This window comes from Ranitomeya variabilis, chromosome 2 (assembly GCF_051348905.1).
Source record: "Ranitomeya variabilis isolate aRanVar5 chromosome 2, aRanVar5.hap1, whole genome shotgun sequence".
Classification (NCBI taxonomy): Eukaryota; Metazoa; Chordata; class Amphibia; order Anura; family Dendrobatidae; genus Ranitomeya; species Ranitomeya variabilis.
The window spans coordinates 756,859,110-756,884,019 of record NC_135233.1 but is presented as its reverse complement, the minus strand read 5'-3'; positions in this window follow the sequence as shown (position 1 = coordinate 756,884,019).

Below are 24,910 nucleotides of genomic sequence, written 5' to 3'. Positions count from 1 at the left end.
CTCCTCCCTGCAGGCCCCGGATCCAAAATGGCCACGGGGCTGCATCCAGGTCCTGCAGGGAAGTGGCTTACCAAGTGCCTGCTCAGAGCAGGCGCTGGTAAGCCTGCAGCCCTGCTTGTCAGATCGCTGATCCTACACATTGCTGTGCAAAGTGTCAGATCAACGATCTGACCCTATAACATGATGCTCCCCTTGAGGCAATGTTATAAAGTAAAAAAAAAATATTTAGATGTGTAAAAAAAAATAAAAATTCCTAAACAAAGAAAAAAAAACATTGTTTCCATAAATATATTCCTTTATCTAAATAAAAAAAAAAAAAAAAGTACACATATTTAGTATTGCCATGTCTGTAACAACCCGCCCTATAAAACTGTCCCACTAGTTAACCCCTTCAGTGAACACCGTAAAAAAAACAGGCAAAAAGCAACGCTTTATTATCATACCACCGAACAAAAAGTGGAATAGCATGCGATCAAAAAGACAGATATAAATAACCATGGTACCGCGGAAAACGTCATCTTGCCCCGCAAAAAACGAGCCACCATACAGCATCATCAGCAAAAAAATAAAAAAGTTATAGTCCTCTGAATAAAGCGATGCAAAAATAATTCTTTTTTCTAAAAAATAATAATCGTATAAAAGCGCCAAAACATAAAAAAATATAAATGAGGTATCGCTGCAATCGTACTGACCAGAAGAATAAAACTGCTTTATCCATTTTACCAAACGCGGAATGGTATAAACGCCCCCCCCAAAAGAAATTCATGAATAGCTGGTTTTTGGTCATAATGTGTTAGGACTGGCGGAACGCACCAAGTAAAAGGTGAGATAATATAGGTGCGTTCGCAGTCCGGGAGTCCACCGTGCAGGTGAGAACCTGCTGCTAGTAAATGACTGCGCTATATGGCGGTGGACGAGAACCCTGTTACATCACAGGGCTGCGGTACCACACGAAAAGCGTAAGCAAGGAGTCACCGAACTCAGTCCCAAGACACGGGATTAGAGTCCGTACAGACTACTTGCGCTTGACACCGCTACTGGGTGTAAGAGGTAACAAGTAATAATAGCTTGAAGCACAAGAGTACGAGCTGTGCCGTATTGGCAGACACCACTAAACACCCAGACATGGGTTAGATAGCACTCTACTGGCGCGTGGCGCCGCAATGGCGGTCACAGCAATGGACGCTGTTTTGTGTGTAACACGTTGTGAGTCTAGTCGGGCGCTAGATAGCAGCCATACACCTTACGCGAGCAGTCATACAATAGGGATATTAAAGGATGACTTGCACTCATCAACAAACACACGTATACAATTGTACACTAGCGCATGGCCGTGCGGTCATGCGAACCTTATATAGCTGCAGCATGTACAGGACCTTCCTAAAAGGACCAATAGGAAGCTGCCACAGAAGTTCAGCACCTTCAGGACCTTCCTGGAGGACCAATGGGATCTGCTGCAGTATCTGAGCATGTGACCCTCGATCTCCAATGGGAGATCTCACCCTGGGCATGCTCAGAAGGGTAAAAGCAGGACTTAGTCCCAAAAGCGTCAGATCGTCGCTGCCCAGCACTGGCTTTAATGGCAGAAGCTGGGAAAGCCACAGCAACCCTCAGCACAGAGTGAGACCGAGCAAGACGCTGGGACCGACGTCTCTGCTGAGCAGGCTCCACTGCGGCAGAAGAAGAATGGGAGACCGCAGTAGAAACGGCCTGAGATTCCCCCTGTGCAGAAGCGGGAACTCGACCCCTAACATTACCCCCCCTCCTTGGACCTCGCTACGCTCAAAGGCAGCAATGATCTGCGGAGCCCGAATGTGCTCAGCAGGCTCCCAGGACCACAGCCCTTCCAATCCACCAGATAAAAATTTTTGCCACATACCACCTTGCACCCCAGAATTGCGTTCACCTCGTAATCATCCGTAGATGAACCCGATGTCCCAGCAGATGACTCGGAAAACCGGGACATGTATACGGGCTTCAAAAGGGACACATGAAAGGTGTTGGTGATACCTAGGCGAGGTGGAAGGGCTATCCAGTAGACCACAGGGTTAACCTGTTCAAGGACCTTGAAAGGGCCCAAGTAGTGAGGTGCAAACTTAGTGGACTCAACTCGCAGCCTGATGTTATGGGCGGAGAGCCACATTAAGTCAACAGGAGCAAAGGTCGGAGCGGGGCTCCAATGTGCTTCGGCGGAGGACCTCATTCTCTCCTTGGAAGCCCGAATGGCATCCTGAGTGCGGTCCCAAATGTCCCATGCCTCCACAGCCCAGTCTGCCACCCTGGAATCGGCGGAAGACACGGGCATGGGCACAGGTACCCGCGGATGCTGACCATAGTTAAGAAGGAATGGTGTCTGCAGTGGAGTCGGCTACAGCATTGTTCAGAGCAAACTCTGCCCATGATAGCAAAGATGCCCAGTTGTCCTGCCTGGCTGAGACAAAATGTCGCAGATATGTGACCAAGTTCTGGTTGGCTCTCTCTACCAACCAATTTGTCTTGAGATGATAGGCAGAAGAGAGATTTAACTCAATACTGAAAAGATGACAAAGCTCTCTCCAGAACCGAGACGCAAACTGGGGACCCCGGTCACTGACAATTTTGTCCGGCATACCGTGTAGGCAGAAGATATGTTTTATAAACAACGCTGCCAAGGCCCGTGCAGAAGGTAGCCGAGGAAGTGGCACCAAGTGCACCATTTTAGAAAAATGATCGGTGATAACCAGTGTTGAGCGATACCGTCCGATACTTGAAAGTATCGGTATCGGAAAGTATCGGCCGATACCGGCAAAGCATCGGATCTAATCCGATACCGATACCCGATACCAATACAAGTCAATGGGACTCAAGTATCGGACGGTATCCCTGATGGTTCCCAGGGTCTGAAGGAGAGGAAACTCTCCTTCAGGCCCTGGGATCCATATTAATGTGTAAAATAAAGAATTAAAATAAAAAACATTGCTATACTCACCTCTCCGACGCAGCCTGCACCTTACCGAGGAAACCGGCAGCCTTGTTTGCTTAAAATGCGCGCGTTTACTGCCTTCCGTGACGTCACGGCTTCTGATTGGTCGCGTGCCGCCCATGTGACCGCGACGCGACCAATCACAACAAGCCGTGACGTAATTTTCAGGTCCTGAATGCCTAGAATTAGGCATTCAGGACCTGAAAATTACGTCACGGCTTGTTGTGATTGGTCGCGTCACGGGCACATGGGCGGCACGCGACCAATCAGAAGCCGTGACATCACGGAAGGCAGTAAACGCGCGCATTTTAAGCAAACAAGGCTGCCGGTTTCCTCGGTAAGGTGTAGGCTGCGTCGGAGAGGTGAGTATAGCAATATTTTTTATTTTAATTCTTTATTTTACACATTATATCGATCCCGATACCGATTCCCGATACAACAAAAGTATCGGATCTCGGTATCGGAATTCCGATACCGCTAAGTATCGGCCGATACCCGATACTTGCGGTATCGGAATGCTCAACACTAGTGATAACCCAAATGACGGTACAGCCACAAGACTTGGGCAAACCCACCACAAAGTCCATCCCGACCATCTCCCAGGGCCTGTCTGCCACCGGCAGGGGATATAATAATCCAGCTGGCCGTTGTCGAGGAGACTTATTTTTGGCACAGGAGACACACGCCTGAACATAGTCTCTGACGTCACGAGCCATATGTGGCCACCAGTACGTTCTAGCCAGCAACTCAGATGTCCTCTTTGTCCCAAAGTGACCACCCACTCTGGACGAATGAGCCCAAGAGAGAACCTCCCGTCACAAATTAATGGGAACAAAGGTCTTGCCCGGAGGCACAGACTCTAGCGAAACCGGAGCTACGGTTCTCAGGCTCTCAGAAGGGACAATAAGCCGAGGCTCCCCTTCCTCCTCCTCAGATGACACAACGGAGCGAGAGAGGGCATCAGCACGAATGTTCTTCTCCCCGGCGAGATAATGGAGAGTGAAGTGGAACTGGGAGAAGAACAAGGACCATGTGGCCTGACGAGAATTCAGCCGCTGAGCTGTAAGTAAATAGACAAATTTTTGTGGTCCATGAAGACTTAGAAGGGGAACCGAGCTCCCTCCAAAAGATGTCTCCACTCTGAAAAGGCTAACTTCATTGCTAGCAATTCCCTATCCCCGATGGAATAGTTCCTCTCCGCTGGTGTGAAGGTCTTAGAGAAGAAGAAGCAAGGATGCTTCCGACCTTGAGCATCCTTTTGAAAGAGGACTGCTCCAGCACCAACGGATGAGGCATCCACCTCCATAATGAATGGCTTATCCACATCGGGATGATGTAAAATGGGAGCGCTAGCAAAATGAGACTTTATTGAAGTGAAGGCCTTGGAGACCTCCTCAGACCACAATTTGGGATTCGCTCCCTTCTTGGTGAGGGCTACCAAGGGAGCTACCAAAGTTGAGAAGTGGGGAATGTACTGGCGATAGTAATTTATGAACCCCATAAAGCGCTGCACCGCTTTAAGACAATGGGGTTCTTGCCAGTCCATCACAGCCTGTAGTTTGGCAGGATCCATAGCCAATCCCTGGGCGGAGATGATATAGCCCAGGAAAGGTAAAGACTCCTGCTCAAACACACACTTCTCCAACTTTGCATAAAGGGAATTCGCCCGTAAGAGATCAAAGACTCTGCCACCATCTCTCCGGTGGGAGTCAATATCTGGAGAGAAGATGAGGATATCATCCAGATAGACTACGACCGAGGTGGAAAGCATTTCCCGGAAGATATCGTTGACAAAGTCCTAAAAAACGGCTGGGGCATTACAGAGCCCGAAGGGCATCACCAGATACTCATAGTGCCCATCCCTGGTATTAAAAGCCATTTTCCATTCGTCCCCCTCACGGATGCGAATCAGGTTATACGCACCCCGCAGATCTAGTTTGGTGAATACCCTTGCTCCTCTTAGTCTGTCAAAGAGCTCAGAAATCAGGGGCAATGGGTACTCATTTTTAATGGTGATGGCATTAAGACCCCTGTAATCGATGAAAGGACGTAATTCCCCATTCTTATTCTGCACCCTCTTGCCAAATTCTCCTGGATGTATTGAGACATAGCCTCTATCTCAGGGAGAGAGAGGGGGTAGACCCTTCCCCGAGGAGGTTCAGCACCAGGCAAGAGATCAATAGGACAGTCATAGGGGCGATGAGGCGGAAGGGTCTCTGCAGCCTTTTTGGAGAAAACGTCTGCATAGCACCAATAGCACTTGGGAAGGGAAGAAAGATCTGTCGGTTATCTCGGTAGTGGAAACCTGTACTCACTTTCTCACACATCTGCCCATACAAGACTCACTCCAACCCAAAATTCTCCCTGAGGACCACTCAATATGTGGGGAGTGGAAACAGAGCCAGGGTATTCCCAGCAGAATCTCATCCATTCCCTCGGGAAGGACAAGAAGGGAAATAATCTCCTGGTGGGAAGAAGACATGGATAAGGTGAAAGGAACAGTCTGGTGTGTGATTTGCAGTGGTAGTGTCGACCGATTCACAACTCTAACAGTTACAGGTTTGGCGAGCATTACCAGTGGTATAGCGTGGCGCTGAGCAAAAGCAGAGGACATGAAATTTCCCTCTGCTCCTGAATCCACACAAAGCTCGACTGTAAGAGTGGATGAGCCTATCAGGATTGTCCCTTTAAAGGACAGTTTGGAGGAAAATGCCGCTGTGTCTAGTGAACCTCCCCCAATGGTTACTAGACGCGATCGTGTCCCGACCACCGTGGACATTTATTAGCGTAATGTCCTAGTTGGTGGCAATTTTTACAAACCACGGGTACTCGAGCGGTCAGAGAATTAGATCCCGCTCGAGAAACCTCCATGGCCTCATGGGAGTCGGACGCCAGAACAGGAGATTCTAGAGGTCTGGCGAAGGTGGGAGCCAGCCGAAACCTCTGCCTACACTGGGTCCGCTCTAACCTCCGCTCATTAAAACGGAGGTCGATGCGGGTAGATATAGAAATGAGCTCCTCCAGTGTGGCGGGAATCTCCCTGGTGGCCAAGGTATCCTTCACATCGTCTGCCAGTCCTTTCCAGAACACTGGAATAAAAACTTTATCCGGCCATTCTAACTCTGAGGCTAGAGTCCGGAATTGGACGGCAAACTGGCTGACCATGGACGAACCCTGAGTAATTGTCAACAACTGGAGTGCGGTATCGTAGGTGACACGAGGTCCCAAAAAGACGTGCTTCAGTGCATCCAAAAAGAGAGGAGCACTCTGTACAACATGATCATCACACTCCCAAAGCGGCATTGCCCACTCCAACGCCCTGCCCGACAAGAGAGATAGAATAAATCCCACTTTCGCCCGTTCCGTAGGAAAATGTGCCGCCAGGAGCTCAAGGTGTATTGAGCACTGGCTCACGAATCCACAACATTGCTTACAGTCACCAGCAAACTTGTCTGGAAGCGGGAGATGGGATATAGTCGGAGCAGGGGTGGCAGCAGACAAACTGGCTGCAGCTACACTTGCAGCCTGAACAGCGACAGCAGTGACATCCACAGCTGAGGTTGTACGCTCTAGAGCCGCCAACCTTCCCTCCAGCTGCTGGATGTACCGTTGTAGACGCTGATCGTCCGCCATTTACTAGCCAGACTCTGGTGCTAGTGTTCTCTTAGGACTGGCGGAACACACCAAGTAAAAGGTGAGATAATATAGGTGTGTTCACCGTGCAGGTGAGAACCTGCTGCTAGTAAATGACAGCGCTATATGGCGGTGGACGTGAACCCTGTTACGTCACAGGGCCGCGGTACCGCACAAAAAGCATAAGCAAGGAGTCACCGAACTCAGTCCCAAGACACGGGATTAGAGTCCGTACAGACTACTTGCGCTTGACACCGCTACTGGGTGTAAGAGGTAACAAGTAGGGTTGAGCGACTTTTACTTTTTCAGGATCGAGTCGGGTTTCGCAAAACCCGACTTTGTCAAAAGTCAGGTCGGGTGAAATCAGCCGATTATTGCGAAAAGTCGGGGATCCGACCGAAACACGAAACCCAATGCAAGTCAATGGAGAATCAAAATCGGCAGTGAGTGGAGGACAGGAAAACACCAACAGAGCCCATTTTAATGCCAAAAACATCATTTCTTGTTACTTAAGCTTGTCAATCTTAATTTACCTTATAATAATAGTTAGCCATTGAAAATTTGGGGGTCATTTGGCAACAGTTGTGGGGGGAGTAGGGCTGGCTCAAGTTTTTCGTGGGCCCAGGAAACGCGGACTACGTCACAGCGGTGGAGCAGGGAGAAGTAAGTATTGCAACTTTGCAAGTGCTGTGATCCTGGGCAAGCAGGGGGGGGCACACTCGTTCGCATTGCCACTGGCACAGGGCCCCTCAAAGTACGGCATTGTGATTGATGGCGGGGGCGCCTCCCACCGGCAGAGACACTTTTGCGTACTATGAGGGGCCCTGTGCCAGTGACGTCTCCAACGAGTATGCCCCCCCACCTGTTGAAGGAACCTGCACTTTCATCTGCACCTTCCTCTTTGTCCCCGTGTAAGGGGGTATAGTATGCGGGAAGGGGAACCAGACTTTCTGCAGGGTCAGATACTGGCTATGTAGAGTGCAAGGGGAATGTAGTGGTCTGGGTCAATGTACTGGCAGACTAATCTAGCAGTGGCTGGGCAATGGGCAGGATGAGGAGGAAACACAGATATAGGCCCAAAGAATAAAGTAGGCTAAATGCAGTTCAAAATTGGTAACAGGAGTAAACAGGCAGCACTGCTTTGTTCAGTGGAGAACAACAAGGAGCGGCAGACACCGTTAGTAGGCCCAACGAAACCAGTAGGCCAAATGCAGTTTTAAAATTCCTATACGCCGAAAGCCTGAAGATTGAAGCTCAGGAGAAAAACACAGGAGAATACCAAGGAGCGGCAGACACCGTTAGTAGGCCCAACTAAACTAGTAGGCCAAATGCACCTTAATATGTGATATCGGCTGCAAATTGAGGCTCTGCTTTGTGCAGTGAAGTACAGCTGTATTGAGTGGTGCAGACAGACACAGGTAGTAGGCCTAAATTTAAAAAAATTAAATAAATAACTCAAGGCAAGGGATATGCAAACCTCCACATGTACATAGATTGTCAATATTTATATGTGCACATATACCCAGAATAATGGACGTAATACCAGACAACTCAGAAAATTCATATATAAACATGAAGAACAAAAACCGAAATGATGTCCATATGATAATTAATTTTATTTAAGGAAAAATAATAACAGAAAAAATGGCACTACATAGATTAGTAGGGGGCGGGAAAGAAACCAAAGGGTATGGCACAAAGGGGATACAGCAGCATGAAATACTCGATCTACAATATAACAGTACTATATGAAGGAATAAATAAATAAATAAATAAATAAATACATACATATCATATAGAAAAAGACTGGAAAGATTATGGTATCAGTCTGTTTTTACCCTGGCATAGGACAACCCAAAATAAATAATAAATATGTATATATGGGCAAAGTGCAAAAACTAGTGCAAAGATAAAGTGCACAAGTGCAAAAATTATTGAGGTGAGTTGCTCGGGTAATGACTAACTGCAGGTTACGGCCATCTAGTGTCTGGACACTGTTCCAAAATTAGCTCCCATTGCTCCCCATGAATGATTTTAATATTTACACGTGTGACAATCATAATAGAAGGAAGCAACCATTGAAGCAAAGAAAAGAAAAAGTGCCATGGGCGAGTTTTTTACCTGCAATGCTGCTGTCACCAGGATGTGCCAGTCCCCGACGCGCGTTTCGGCGCTAGCCTTCGTCAGGGGGTAAATTTAAAAAGTTGGCTCAATGCAGTTTAAAATTGGTTACAGGGGTACACGGGCGGCAGAGCGTTGTTAAGCGGAGGACGATTGTCAGGACTGGAGTGGCCCAGACAGACTTAGTAGGCCTAAAATAAAAAAGTAGGCGCAATGCAGTTAAAAATGGGTAACAGGGGTACACAGGCAGCATTGTTTTGTTAGGCGGAGGATGATTGCTAGGAGTGGCGCAGACAGACTTTCTAGGCCTAAAATAAAAAAGTAGGCTCAATGCAGTTCAAAATGGGTAACGGGTACACAGGCAGCATTGTTTTGGTCAGCGGAGGACGATTAGTAGGAGTGGCGCAGACAGACTTACTAGGCCTAGAATAAAAAAGGCTCAATGCAGTTCAAAATGGGTAACGGGTACACAGGCAGCATTGTTTTGGTCAGCGGAGGACGATTAGTAGGAGTGGCGCAGACAGACTTACTAGGCCTAAAATAAAAAAGTTGGCTCAATGCAGTTTAAAATGGGTAACAAGGGTGCACAGGCAGCACTGGTTTGGTCAGCGGAGGACAATTGCTAGGAGTGGCGCAGATAGACTAACTAGGCCTAAAATAAAAAAGTTGGCTCAATGCAGCTCTAAACTGGTAACAAGAGTAAACTGGTGGCACTGCTTTGTTCGGTGGAGGACAACTGGAATAAGTGGCTGACACAGTACGTTGGCCTAAATAGTAAAGCGGGCTAAATGTCTGCAAAAAAAATGTTCGTAAATAAACAGGTGGCAAAGTAACGTACAGGGGTGGGTTCCTCTGCTGAGTACCAGATAGTGGTAGTTCGCGCACAGTATTCACAGGTCAAGATGGAGGGCATGGTCCCTGCATATATTTACTATCATCTCTCAATTTGTATTGGCAGTGCCTTTGAAGGATTTAACAGCACTGACTAAACAGCGGTGGAGCACTGTTTGAGCTGGGGGGGAACACTCTCTCGTGGGCGGCGGTACTGGCCCAGGGCCCCTCATATTACGATGGTGTGTCTGACGTTGGGTGTGCACCCCCACCACCAGAGACACTTAATTGTACGATGAGGGACCCTGTGCCCGTGCCGTCAGCCAAAAGTGGGCACACCTGCTGTGAATTCCGTTCTCGAACTCCCTCCTGTGGTCATGAATGGTACTTCGGCGAGTTCTGTCTGTGGACTCCCTCTGGTGGCTGTGAGTGGAACTGCTGGTTCTTGAGGTTGCTTCCTCAGCTGCCCTCGTTTGCGGCTAGGCTTGCTTCTCTATTTAACTCCACTCAGATCGTTACTTCATGCCAGCTGTCAATGTATCAGTTCTGGTTCAGATCTCTCTCGGATCTTTCTGATGACCTGTCTACTCCAGCAGAAGCTAAGTCCCTGCTAGTTCATTTGTTGTTCATTGTGTACTGAATATATTTCTTAGTACTTGCTAAGTTCTAGTCCAGCTCGCTAACATGAAATTGCCTTGCTAGCTGGAAGCTCTGGGGTGCAGAGTGGCACCTCCGCACCGTGAGTCGGTGCGGGGGTCTTTTTCCAAACTCTGCATAGCTTTTTGTAGTTTTTTGTGCTGACCGCATAGATCCCTTTCCTATCCTCTGTCTATTTAGTGAAGACTGGCCTCCTTTGCTGAAACCTGTTTCATTCCTGTGTTTGTGACTTTCCTCTTAACTCACAGTCAATATATGTGGGGGTCTGCCTTTTCCTTTGGGGAATTTCTCTGAGGCAAGGTAAGGCTTTATTTCCTATCTTTAGGGGTAGTTAGCTCTTAGGCTGTGAAGAGGCGTCTAGGGAGAGTTAGGTACGCTCCACGGCTATTTCTAGTTTGTGAGATAGGATTGAGGTTTGCGGTCAGCAGAGATCCCACTTCCCAGAGCTTGTCCTGTCGTCTAGTTTTAACCATCAGGTCATTCCAGGTGCTCCTAACCACCAGGTCCATAACAGTACAGCTGGCCCACAAAGTGTTAATGCATCTCAATAGAGGGATAAGAGAAATTCTGAGACCATTTTTTTCTCTGCAGTGTGTTTTGTCTTTCTTTTCCCCTTAACCTCTGGGTGGTTCAGGACTCAGGTGTAGATATGGACATTCAAGGTCTGTCCTCTTGTGTTGATCAACTCACTGCAAGGGTACAAAGCATTCAAGATTATGTAGTTCAGAATCCGATGTTGGAGCCTAGAATTCCAATTCCTGATTTGTTTTCTGGGGATAGATCTAAATTTCTGAATTTCAAAAATAATTGTAGACTGTTTCTTGCTTTGAAAACCCGCTCCTCTGGTGACCCCATTCAGCAAGTAAAAATCATTATTTCTTTGTTACGTGGCGACCCTCAAGACTGGGCATTCTCCCTTGTGCCAGGAGATCCTGCATTGCTTAATGTAGATGCGTTTTTTCTGGCGCTTGGATTGCTTTATAACAAACCTAACTCTGTGGATCAGGCAGAGAAAATCTTGCTGGCTTTGTGTCAGGGTCAGGATGAAGCGGAGGTATATTGCCAGAAGTTTAGAAAGTGGTCTGTGCTTACTCAATGGAATGAGTGTGCCCTTGCAGCAATTTTCAGAAAGGGTCTTTCTGAAGCCCTTAAGGATGTTATGGTGGGGTTCCCCACGCCTGCTGGTCTGAATGAATCAATGTCCTTGGCCATTCAGATCGATCGGCGCTTGCGTGAGCGCAAGGTTGTGCACCATTTGGCGGTATCCTCTGAGCAGAGCCTGAGCCTATGCAATGTGATAGGACTTTGACCAGAGCTGAACGGCAAGAATACAGACGTCAGAATGGGCTGTGTTTTTACTGTGGTGACTCCACTCATGCTATCTCTGATTGTCCTAAGCGCACTAAGCGGTTCGCTAGGTCTGTCACCATTGGTACTGTACAGCCTAAATTTCTTTTGTCCGTTACTCTGATTTGCTCTTTGTCGTCCTACTCTGTTATGGCATTTGTGGATTCAGGCGCTGCCCTGAATTTGATGGACTTGGAGTTTGCCAGGCGCTGTGGTTTTTTCTTGGAGCCCTTGCAGTATCCTATTCCATTAAGGGGAATTGATGCTACACCTTTGGCCAAGAATAAACCTCAGTACTGGACTCAGTTGACCATGTGCATGGCTCCTGCACATCAGGAAGATATTCGCTTTTTGGTGTTGCATAATTTGCATGATGTGGTCGTGTTGGGTTTGCCATGGCTGCAGGTCCATAACCCAGTATTGGATTGGAAATCAATGTCTGTGTCCAGTTGGGGTTGTCAAGGGGTACATGGTGATGTTCCATTGTTGTCAATTTCTTCTTCTACCCCTTCTGAAGTCCCTGAGTTTTTGTCGGATTACCAAGATGTATTTGATGAGCCCAAATCCAGTGCCCTACCTCCTCATAGGGATTGTGATTGTGCTATTAATTTGATTCCTGGTAGTAAATTTCCTAAGGGACGACTTTTCAATTTATCTGTGCCGGAACATGCTGCTATGCGGAGTTATATAAAGGAGTCCTTGGAGAAAGGGCATAATCGCCCGTCGTCGTCACCGTTGGGAGCAGGGTTCTTTTTTGTGGCCAAGAAGGATGGTTCTCTGAGACCTTGTATAGATTACCGCCTTCTCAATAAAATCACGGTCAAATTTCAGTACCCTTTGCCTCTACTGTCTGATTTGTTTGCTCGGATTAAGGGGGCTAGTTGGTTCACCAAGATAGATCTTCGAGGGGCGTATAATCTTGTGCGTATTAAACAGGGCGATGAATGGAAAACAGCATTTAATACGCCTGAGGGCCATTTTGAGTACCTGGTGATGCCATTCGGGCTTTCTAATGCTCCATCTGTGTTTCAGTCCTTTATGCATGACATCTTCCGAAAGTATTTGGATAGATTCATGATTGTATATTTGGATGATATTTTGGTCTTTTTGGATGATTGGGAGTCTTGTTATGACCCCAATGGCGAGGGTCTCAGAGGAATGTGGAAGTCTGAGGAATACAAAAAACCAGCTCATAGGGCAGTGGTAACTGGATTGACCATATATCTACTCCTAACGCCAACCCTAGAAGTAGCCGGGGATCATTCCTACGATGATTCAAGATGACACGCTCCAGCCGGAGAATCTAGCTACCCCTAGTAGAGGAAAACAAAGACCTTTCTTGCCTCCAGAGAAATGGACCCCAAAGCTGGATAGAAGCCCCCCACAAATAATAACGGTGAGGTAAGAGGAAATGACAAACACAGAAATGAATCAGATTTAGCACAGAGAGGCCCGCTAACTAATAGCAGAAAAAGGAAAGGGAACTTATATGGTCAACGAAAACCCTATTAAAATCCACACTGGAAATTCAAGAACCCCCGAACCGTCTAACGGTCCGGGGGGAGAACACCAGCCCCCCTAGAGCTTCCAGCAAAGGTCAGGATGCAGACCAGGAACAAGCTGGACAAAAATGCAAAAACCAAAACAAATAGCAAAAGCAAAAAGTAGACTTAGCTGATATTTTCTGGAACCAGGATCAGTAGACAAGAGCACAGCAGACTAGCTCTGATAACTACGTTGCCAGGCACAGAACTGAAGGTCCAGGGAGCTTATATAGCTACACCCTAAACTAACGACCTCAGGTGCGGATTAAAGGAATGACAGAAAAACCAGAGTCAAAAAACTAGTAACCACTAGAGGGAGCAAAAAGCAAAATCACAACAGTACCCCCCCCTTAGTGAGGGGTCACCGAACCCTCACCACGACCACCAGGGCGATCAGGATGAGCGGCATGAAAGGCACGAACTAAATCGGCCGCATGAACATCAGAGGCGACCACCCAGGAATTATCCTCCTGACCATAGCCCTTCCACTTGACCAAGTACTGAAGCCTCCGCCTGGAGAGGCGAGAATCCAAGATCTTCTCCACCACGTACTCCAACTCGCCCTCAACCAACACCGGAGCAGGAGGCTCAGCAGAAGGAACTACAGGCACAATGTACCGCCGCAACAAGGACCTATGAAATACATTGTGAATAGCAAATGACACAGGAAGATCCAGACGAAAAGATACAGGATTAAGGATTTCCAATATCTTGTAAGGCCCAATAAAACGAGGTTTAAATTTGGGAGAGGAGACCTTCATAGGAACAAAGCGGGAAGAAAGCCATACCAAATCCCCAACGCGTAGTCGGGGACCTACACCGCGGCGGCGGTTGGCAAAGCGCTGAGCCTTCTCCTGTGACAATTTCAAGTTGTCCACCACATGATTCCAGATCCGCTGCAACCTATCCACCACAGAATCCACCCCAGGACAGTCAGAAGGTTCCACATGACCCGAAGAAAAGCGAGGATGGAAACCAGAGTTGCAGAAAAAAGGCGAAACCAAGGTGGCGGAACTAGCCCGATTATTAAGTGCAAACTCAGCCAACGGTAAGAATGTCACCCAATCGTCCTGATCAGCAGAGACAAAACACCTCAAATAAGCCTCCAAAGTCTGATTGGTTCGCTCCGTCTGTCCATTAGTCTGAGGATGGAAAGCAGACGAAAACGACAAATCAATGCCCATCCTACCACAAAAGGATCGCCAGAACCTGGAAACGAACTGGGATCCTCTGTCAGACACAATATTCTCAGGGATGCCGTGCAAACGAACCACGTTCTGGAAAAACACAGGAACCAGATCGGAAGAGGAAGGCAGCTTAGGCAAAGGAACCAAATGGACCATCTTGGAGAAGCGATCACATATCACCCAGATAACGGACATGCCCTGAGATAGCGGAAGATCAGAAATGAAATCCATGGAGATATGTGTCCAAGGTCTCTTCGGGACAGGCAAGGGCAAGAGCAACCCGCTGGCACGAGAACAGCAAGGCTTAGCTCGAGCACAAATCCCACAGGACTGCACAAATGACCGCACATCCCTTGACAAGGAAGGCCACCAAAAGGACCTGGCCACCAGATCTCTGGTGCCAAAAATTCCCGGGTGACCTGCCAACACCGAGGAATGAACCTCGGAAATGACTCTGCTGGTCCACTTATCCGGGACAAACAGTCTGTCAGATGGACAAGACTCAGGCCTATCAGCCTGAAATCTCTGCAACACACGTCGCAGATCCGGAGAAATAGCTGACAAGATAACTCCATCTTTAAGAATACCAACAGGGTCAGCGACTCCAGGAGCATCAGGCACAAAGCTCCTAGAAAGAGCATCGGCCTTCACATTCTTTGATCCTGGTAAATACGAGACAACAAAATCAAAGCGGGAGAAAAACAATGACCAGCGGGCCTGTCTCGGATTAAGGCGTTTAGCAGACTCGAGATACATCAGATTTTTGTGATCAGTCAGGACCACAACACGATGCTTAGCACCCTCGAGCCAATGACGCCACTCCTCAAATGCCCATTTCATGGCCAACAACTCCCGATTGCCCACATCATAATTTCGCTCAGCAGGCGAAAACTTCCTAGAGAAAAAGGCACAAGGTTTCATAACAGAGCAACCAGGGCCTCTCTGCGACAAAACGGCCCCTGCTCCAATCTCTGAAGCATCCACCTCAACCTGAAAGGGAAGCGAGACATCAGGCTGGCACAAAACAGGCGCCGAAGTAAACCGGCGTTTCAACTCCTGGAAAGCCTCCACGGCAGCAGGAATTTGCGGTTTTTCTATCACATTGCACCGAGTTAGGTGTCTGTTCAGACAACACCATGAGGGAATTTGCGGTTTTGCGCTCCCGCAACCGCCGGTCAATTTGAATAGCCAGTGCCATAGTATCATTCAGACCTGTGGGAATGGGAAATCCCACCATAACATTTTTAATGGCTTCAGAAAGGCCATTTCTGAAATTAGCGGCCAGTGCACACTCGTTCCAATGTGTCAGCACGGACCACTTCCGAAATTTTTGGCAATACACTTCAGCCTCGTCCTGCCCCTGCGACATAGCCAGCAAGGCCTTTTCTGCCTGAATCTCAAGATTGGGTTCCTCATAAAGCAAACCGAGCGCCAGAAAAAACGCATCAATATCAGCCAATGCCGGATCTCCTGGCGCCAGCGAAAAAGCCCAATCCTGAGGGTCGCCCCGTAAGAACGAAATAACAATTTTTACTTGCTGAGCAGAGTCTCCAGATGAACAGGGTCTCAGGGACAAAAATAATTTACAATTATTCACGAAATTTCTAAACTTAAATCTGTCACCGGAAAACAGTTCAGGAATCGGTATTTTAGGTTCAGACCTAGGATTTCTGATAACATAGTCTTGTATGCCCTGCACACGAGTAGCCAGCTGGTCCACACTTGTAATCAAGGTCTGGACATTCATGTCTGCAGCAAGCATAGCCACTCTGAGGTAAAGGGGAAGAAGGAAGAAGAGAGAAAAAAAAAAAAAAACTCAGAATCTTCTTTCTTATAATCCCTCTTTTGCAATGCACTAAACATTTAATATTGGCCTGGCAAACTGTTATGACCCCAATGGCGAGGGTCTCAGAGGAATGTGGAAGTCTGAGGAATACAAAAAACCAGCTCATAGGGCAGTGGTAACTGGATTGACCATATATCTACTCCTAACGCCAACCCTAGAAGTAGCCGGGGATCATTCCTACGATGATTCAAGATGACACGCTCCAGCCGGAGAATCTAGCTACCCCTAGTAGAGGAAAACAAAGACCTTTCTTGCCTCCAGAGAAATGGACCCCAAAGCTGGATAGAAGCCCCCCACAAATAATAACGGTGAGGTAAGAGGAAATGACAAACACAGAAATGAATCAGATTTAGCACAGAGAGGCCCGCTAACTAATAGCAGAAAAAGGAAAGGGAACTTATATGGTCAACGAAAACCCTATTAAAATCCACACTGGAAATTCAAGAACCCCCGAACCGTCTAACGGTCCGGGGGGAGAACACCAGCCCCCCTAGAGCTTCCAGCAAAGGTCAGGATGCAGACCAGGAACAAGCTGGACAAAAATGCAAAAACCAAAACAAATAGCAAAAGCAAAAAGTAGACTTAGCTGATATTTTCTGGAACCAGGATCAGTAGACAAGAGCACAGCAGACTAGCTCTGATAACTACGTTGCCAGGCACAGAACTGAAGGTCCAGGGAGCTTATATAGCTACACCCTAAACTAACGACCTCAGGTGCGGATTAAAGGAATGACAGAAAAACCAGAGTCAAAAAACTAGTAACCACTAGAGGGAGCAAAAAGCAAAATCACAACAGAGTCTCATGTGAAGCAGGTCAGAATGGTGTTCCAGGTCCTTCATGCTAACTCTTTGTTTGTGAAGGGGTCTAAATGTCTCTTCGGAGTTCAGAAGGTTTCCTTTTTGGGCTTCATTTTTTCCCCTTCTACTATCGAGATGGATCCTGTTAAAGTTCAGGCCATTTATGATTGGACTCGGCCTACATCTGTGAAGAGCCTTCAGAAATTCCTGGGCTTTGCTAATTTTTACCGTCGCTTCATTGCTAATTTTTCTAGTGTTGTTAAACCGTTGACTGATTTGACCAAGAAAAGTGCTGATGTGGTGAATTGGTCCTCTGCGGCCGTTGAGGCGTTTCGGGAGTTGAAACGTCGTTTCTCTTCGGCCCCTGTGTTGTGTCAGCCAGATGTTTCGCTCCCTTTTCAGGTCGAGGTTGGTGCTTCTGAGATTGGAGCAGGGGCTGTTTTGTCTCAAAGAAGTTCTGATGGCTCTGTGATGAAGCCATGTGCTTTCTTTTATAGAAAGTTTTCGCCTGCTGAGCGTAATTATGATGTTGGAAATCGGGAGTTGTTGGCTATGAAGTGGGCATTTGAGGAGTGCCGACATTGGCTTGAGGGAGCCAAGCATCGCGTGGTGGTCTTAACAGATCACAAGAATCTGACTTATCTTGAGTCTGCCAAGCGGTTGAATCCTAGACATGCTCGATGGTCGCTGTTTTTCTCCCGTTTCGATTTTGTGGTTTCATACCTTCCGGGTTCTAAGAATGTGAAGGCTGATGCCCTTTCAAGGAGTTTTGTGCCTGATTCTCCGGGAGTTCCTGAGCCGGCTGGTACTCTCAAAGAGGGGGTAATTCTGTCCGCCATCTCACCTGATTTGCGGCGGGTGCTGCAGGAGTTTCAGGCTGATAGACCTGACCGTTGTCCAGCGGAGAAACTGTTTGTCCCTGATAGATGGACTAGTAGAGTTATCTCTGAGGTTCATTGTTCGGTGTTGGCTGGTCATCCTGGGATTTTTGGTACCAGAGATTTGGTGGCTAGGTCCTTTTGGTGGCTTTCCTTGTCACGGGATGTGCGTTCTTTTGTGCAGTCCTGTGGGACTTGTGCTCGGGCCAAGCCCTGCTGTTCTCATGCCAGTGGGTTACTTTTGCCCTTGCCAGTCCCGAAAAGGCCTTGGACGCATGTTTCCATGGATTTCATTTCAGATCTCCCTGTCTCTCAAAGGATGTCGGTCATCTGGGTGGTTTGTGATCGCTTCTCTAAGATGGTTCATTTGGTACCCTTGTCTAAATTACCTTCCTCCTCTGATTTGGTTTCATTATTTTTCCAGCATGTGGTTCGTTTGCATGGCATTCCGGAGAACATCGTGTCAGACAGAGGTTCCCAGTTTGTTTCAAGGTTTTGGCGGTCCTTTTGTGCTAAGATGGGCATTGATTTGTTTTTTTCTTCGGCTTTCCATCCTCAGACAAATGGCCAAACCGAACGAACTAATCAGACTTTGGAGACCTATCTGAGATGCTTTGTTTCTGCTGATCAGGATGATTGGCATTGGCTGAGTTCGCCCTTAATAATCGGGCCAGTTCGGCTACTTTGGTTTCGCCTTTTTTTTGTAATTCTGGTTTTCATCCCCGTTTTTCTTCAGGGCAGGTTGAGCCTTCGGACTGTCCTGGTGTAGATTCTGTGGTGGTCAGGTTGCAATTTGACATTGTCCCAGGAGAAGGCTCAACGTTTCGCCAACCGCCATCGCTGTGTTGGTCCCCGACTTCGTGTTGGGGATTTGGTTTGGTTGTCGTCTCGTTATGTCCCTATGAAGGTTTCTTCTCCTAAGTTTAAACCTCGTTTCATTGGTCCTTATAAGATTTCTGAAATTCTCAATCCTGTGTCGTTTCGTTTGGCCCTTCCAGCTTCTTTTGCCATCCATAATGTGTTCCATAGGTCGTTGTTGCGGAGATATGTGGCGCCTATGGTTCCCTCCGTTGACCCTCCTGCTCCGGTGTTGGTCGAGGGGGAGTTGGAGTATGTGGTAAAGAAGATTTTGGATTCTCGTATTTCGAGACGGAAACTTCAGTACCTGGTCAAATGAAAGGGCTATGGTCAGGAGGATAATTCCTGGGTTTTTGCCTCCGATGTCCATGCTGCCGATTTGGTTCATGCCTTTCATTTGGCTCGTCCTGATCGGCCTGGGGGCTCTGGTGAGGGTTTGGTGACCCCTCCTCAAGGGGGGGTACTGTTGTGAATTCCTTTCTCGAACTCCCTCCTGTGGTCATGAATGGTACTTTGGCGAGTTCTGTCTGTGGACTCCCTCTGGTGGCTGTGAGTGGAACTGCTGGTTCTTGAGGTTGCTTCCTCAGCTGCCCTCGTTTGCGGCTAGGCTTGCTTCTCTATTTAACTCCACTCAGATCGTTACTTCATGCCAGCTGTCAATGTATCAGTTCTGGTTCAGATCTCTCTCGGATCTTTCTGATGACCTGTCTACTCCAGCAGAAGCTAAGTCCCTGCTAGTTCATTTGTTGTTCATTGTGTACTGAATATATTTCTTAGTACTTGCTAAGTTCTAGTCCAGCTCGCTAACATGAAATTGCCTTGCTAGCTGGAAGCTCTGGGGTGCAGAGTGGCACCTCCGCACCGTGAGTCGGTGCGGAGGTCTTTTTGCACACTCTGCTTGGCTTTTTGTAGTTTTTTGTGCTGACCGCATAGATTCCTTTCCTATCCTCTGTCTATTTAGTGAAGACTGGCCTCCTTTGCTGAAACCTGTTTCATTCCTGTGTTTGTGACTTTCCTCTTAACTCACAGTCAATATATGTGGGGGTCTGCCTTTTCCTTTGGGGAATTTCTCTGAGGCAAGGTAAGGCTTTATTTCCTATCTTTAGGGGTAGTTAGCTCTTAGGCTGTGAAGAGGCGTCTAGGGTGAGTTAGGTACGCTCCACGGCTATTTCTAGTTTGTGAGATAGGATTAGGGTTTGCGATCAGCAGAGATCCCACTTCCCAGAGCTTGTCCTGTCGTCTAGTTTAACCATCAGGTCATTCCAGGTGCTCCTAACCACCAGGTCCATAACACACACCCATCTGTCCAGGCAAACGGCACTCGCACGAGTGCTTGCGCCACGTGGTGACCACGGGCCCGTGGGGGGAGTCAGCCCATTTAGGGAGGTGTTAAAAATGGCCTATGGTGGACATTCAGCAGCAGCAAATGGAGGAATTGGAGCAGTCAGTAAGTGGAGTCCAAAAGCAAGACCTTTTTAAAGGAAAGCTACGTGTCAGCAGGGGAAGGTGGGGCAAAAGAATTTGAAATCCATGAGTGGTTCATTTTAATGAAGGTTTGATCATCAACATTTTGGGTAGCCAGACGTGTCCTTTTTTTGGTCAGTATTGAACCAGCAGCACTGAAGACTCTTTCTGATAGCACACTGGCAGCAGGGCAAGCGAGCTCTTGTAATGCATATTCTGCCAATTCAGGCCAGGTGTCTAGTTTAGATGCCCAGTAATCAAAGGGGAATGACCTGTGAGGGAGAACTGTTATGATCTGGTGGCCTAAGAGCAGCATGAGACGTACTCTGGAGAAGGTGGTACCTGTACTGACCGCAGACCCTAAACTTAACACCGCAACTAGAAGTAGCTGTGGAATGTACCTAGCGCTCCCTAGACATCTCGACACAGCCGGAGGACTAATTACCCCTAGAGATAGAAAAGGGAAAACTATCTTGCCTCAGAGAAAATCCCCAAAAGATAGGCAGCCCCCCAGAAATATTGACTGTGAGAGGAGAGGGAAAAAACATACACAGACTGAAATGAGAATTTAGCAAAGGAGGCCACTTCTAGCTAAATAGAAAGGATAGGACAGGGTACTATGCGGTCAGTATTAAAACACTAGAAAATATCCACCACAGAAAATACAAAATCTCCACAGCTAACTAAAGATATGGAGGGTATATCTGCATCTCCAGAGATACCAGCTTGGCTAAACAAATCCTTATACAGACCAAGCTGGACAAGACAAAAACATGGAAAAGAAATGAACAATTAGGCCACAACATGTGGACAGCAAAAATCAAGGCCAGAACTAATCTTTGTTGAAAAGAACTGCAAAGCAGAAGAGACCAGGCAGGGAAGTGAATCCTCCAGGAACAATGGACAACTGGCACTGACTAAAGGGTGAAGCAAGACTAAATAGCCCAGTCAAAATTGCAAAAAGTGAACACACCTGATAAATGCTGCGATTCAGAGACAGCAGCGCTACCACTTACAACCACCGGAGGGAGCCCAAGAGCAGAATTCACAACAGTACCCCCCCTTGAGGAGGGGTCACCGAACCCTCACCAGAGCCCCCAGGCCGATCCGGACAAGCCAAATGAAAGGCACGAACCAAATCATCAGCATGAACATCGGAGGCAACAACCCAAGAATTATCCTCCTGGCCATAACCCTTCCATTTGACAAGATACTGAAGCTTCCGCCTCGAAAAACGAGAATCCAAAATCTTCTCAACCACGTACTCCAATTCCCCATCAATCAACACCGGGGCAGGAGGATCAACAGAGGGAACAACGGGCACCACATATTTCCGCAACAAAAATCTATGAAAAACATGAATGGAAAAAGAGGCTGGAAGAGCCAAACGAAAAGACACTGGATTGATAATCTCAGAAATCCTATAAGGGCCAATAAACCGAGGCTTAAACTTAGGGGAAGAAACCTTCATAGGGACATGACGGGAAGACAACCAGACCAAATCCCCAACCCGAAGCCGGGAACCAACACACCGACGACGGTTAGCAAAACACTGAGCCCCCTCCTGAGACAACACCAAATTGTCAACAACATGAGCCCAAATTTGCTGCAACCTGTCAACCACAGAGTCCACCCCAGGACAATCAGAAGGCTCAACCTGCCCCGAAGAAAAACGAGGATGAAAACCGGAGTTACAAAAGAAGGGTGAAACAAAGGTAGCAGAACTAGCCCGATTATTAAGGTCAAACTCGGCCAATGGCAAGAAAGCCACCCAATCATCCTGATCAGCAGACACAAAGCATCTCAAATAAGTTTCCAAAGTCTGATTAGTTCGCTCGGTTTGGCCATTTGTCTGAGGATGAAATGCGGAAGAAAAAGACAAATCAATGCCAAGCCTAGCACAAAAGGCCCGCCAAAACCTAGAAACAAACTGGGAACCTCTATCGGACACAATATTCTCCGGAATGCCATGCAAACAAACCACATGCTGAAAAAACAACGGAACCAAATCAGAAGAGGAAGGCAACTTAGGCAAAGGTACCAAATGAACCATCTTAGAAAACCGGTCACAAACCACCCAGATAACTGACATCCTCTGGGAAACCGAGAGATCCAAAATAAAATCCATAGAAATATGCGTCCAAGGCCTCTCAGGGACCGGCAAAGGCAAAAGCAACCCACTAGCGCGGGAACAGCAAGGCTTGGCCCATGCACAAGTCCCACAGGACTGCACAAAAGAACGCACATCCCGTGACAAAGAAGGCCACCAAAAGGACCTACCAACCAAATCTCTGGTACCAAAAATCCCAGGATGACCAGCTAACACAGAACAATGAACCTCCGAAATCACTTTACTAGTCCATCTGTCAGGAACAAACAATTTCCCCACTGGACAGCGGTCAGGTTTATCAGCCTGAAATTCCTGAAGAACCCGTCGTAAATCAGGGGAGATGGCAGAAAGAATCACCCCTTCCTTCAGAATACCGACCGGCTCAAGGACCCCAGGAGAATCAGGCAAAAAGCTCCTAGAGAGCCTTAACATTCTTAGAACCCGGAAGATACGAGACCGCAAAATCAAAATGGGAGAAAAACAGGGACCATCGGGCCTGTCTAGGATTCAGCCGTTTGGCAGACTCGAGATAAATCAGATTCTTATGATCGGTTAAGACCACAATACGGTGCTTGGCCCCCTCAAGCCAATGTCGCCACTCCTCAAATGCCCACTTCATAGCCAACAACTCACGATTGCAGACATCATAATTGCGTTCCGCAGGTGAAAACTTTCGAGAAAAGAAGGCACACGGTTTCATCAAGGAACCATCAGAATTCCTCTGAGACAAAACAGCCCCTGCCCCAATCTCGGAAGCGTCAACCTCAACCTGAAAAGGAAGAGAAACATATGGCTGACGCAACACAGGGGCAGAAGTAAATCGGCGTTTAAGCTCCTGAAAGGCAGGAACAGCCACAGAGGACCAATTCGTCAAATCAGCGCCTTCTTCAAATCGGTCAGGGGTTTAACCACACTGGAGAAGTTGGCAATGAAACGGCAATAAAAATTAGCAAAGCCCAAAAATTTCTGAAGGCTCTTTACGGATGTGGGCTGGATCCAATCATGAATGGCCTGAACTTTAACCGGATCCATTTCTATAGATGAGGGAGAAAAAATGAAGCCCAAAAAAGAAATCTTCTGTACTCCAAAGAGGCACTTAGACCCCTTCACAAACAAGGCATTATCACGAAGGATCTGAAATACCATCCTGACTTGTTTCACATGAGACTCCCAATCATCTGAAAAAATCAAAATATCATCCAAATATACAATCATGAATTTATCAAGATAATTCCGAAATAAATCATGCATGAAGGACTGAAACACAGATGGAGCATTAGGGAGTCCGAATGGCATTACAAGGTATTCAAAATGGCCTTCGGGCGTATTAAACGCAGTTTTCCATTCGTCACCCTGCTTAATACGAACAAGATTATATGCCCCTCGAAGGTCAATCTTAGTAAACCAACTCGCCCCCTTAATCCTAGCAAACAGATCAGAAAGCAAAGGCAAAGGGTATTGGAATTTGACCGTGATCTTATTCAAGAGGCGATAATCAATACAGGGTCTCAAGGAGCCATCTTTTTTGGCAACAAAAAAAACCTGCTCCCAATGGTGAAGAAGATGGCCGAATATGCCCCTTCTCCAAGGACTCCTTAACATAGCTCCGCATGGCGGTATGTTCTGGCACAGACAGGTTGAAAAGTCGGCCCTTAGGGAACTTACAGCCTAGAATCAAGTCAATAGCACAATCACAGTCCCTATGTGGTGGAAGGGAACCGGGCTTGGGCTCATTGAATACATCCTGGAAATCTGACAAAAACTCAGGAATTTCAGAAGAGGGGGAGCAGGCAATTGACATCAAAGGAACGTCACCATGAACCCCCTGACAACCCCAACAAGTCACAGACATAGATTTCCAATCTAATACCGGATTATGCACATGTAACCATGGGAAACCCAGCACAATAGCATCATGCAAATTATGCAACACCAGAAAACGACAATCTTCCTGATGGGCTGGCGCCATGCACATGGTCAGCTGTGTCGAAAACTGAGGTTTATTTTTAGCCAACAGTGTAGCATCAGAAAGACCCTTTCTGAAGATTGCCGCCAAGGCATCCTCATTCCATTCAGTCAGTACAGACCACTTTCTAAACTTCTGGCAATATGATTCTGCCGCTTCTTGACCCTGAGCAAGGGCCAACAAGGTCTTCTCAGCATGATCCACTGAATTAGGTTCGTCATACAATAACCCAAGCGCCTGAAAAAAGGTGTCTACATTAAGCAACGCCGGATTCCCAGGTTCCAGGGCAAATGCCCAATCCTGGGGGTCACCACGCAGCAGAGATATAACAATTTTAACCTGCTGGATGGGATCACCAGAGGAACGGGGTTTCAGAGCAAAAAACAGTTTACAGTCATTTTTAAAGCTCAGAAATTTGGACCTATCCCAAAAAACAAATCAGGAGTTGGAATTCTAGGCTCTAAAACTGGAGTCTGAACGATATAATCGGAAATACCCTGTACTCTAGCAGCAAGTTGATCCACACGAGAAGCCAATCCCTGAACATCCATACCAGCGCTGAACTCCTGAGCCACCCAGAGGTAAAGAGGGAAGAAAAAAAACCACAACAGACTACAGAAAAAAAAATGGCTCAGCACTTTTCTTCCCTTCTTCTGAGATGCGGTTAACTCATTGCTGGCCAGTTGTACTGTTATGATCTGGTGGCCT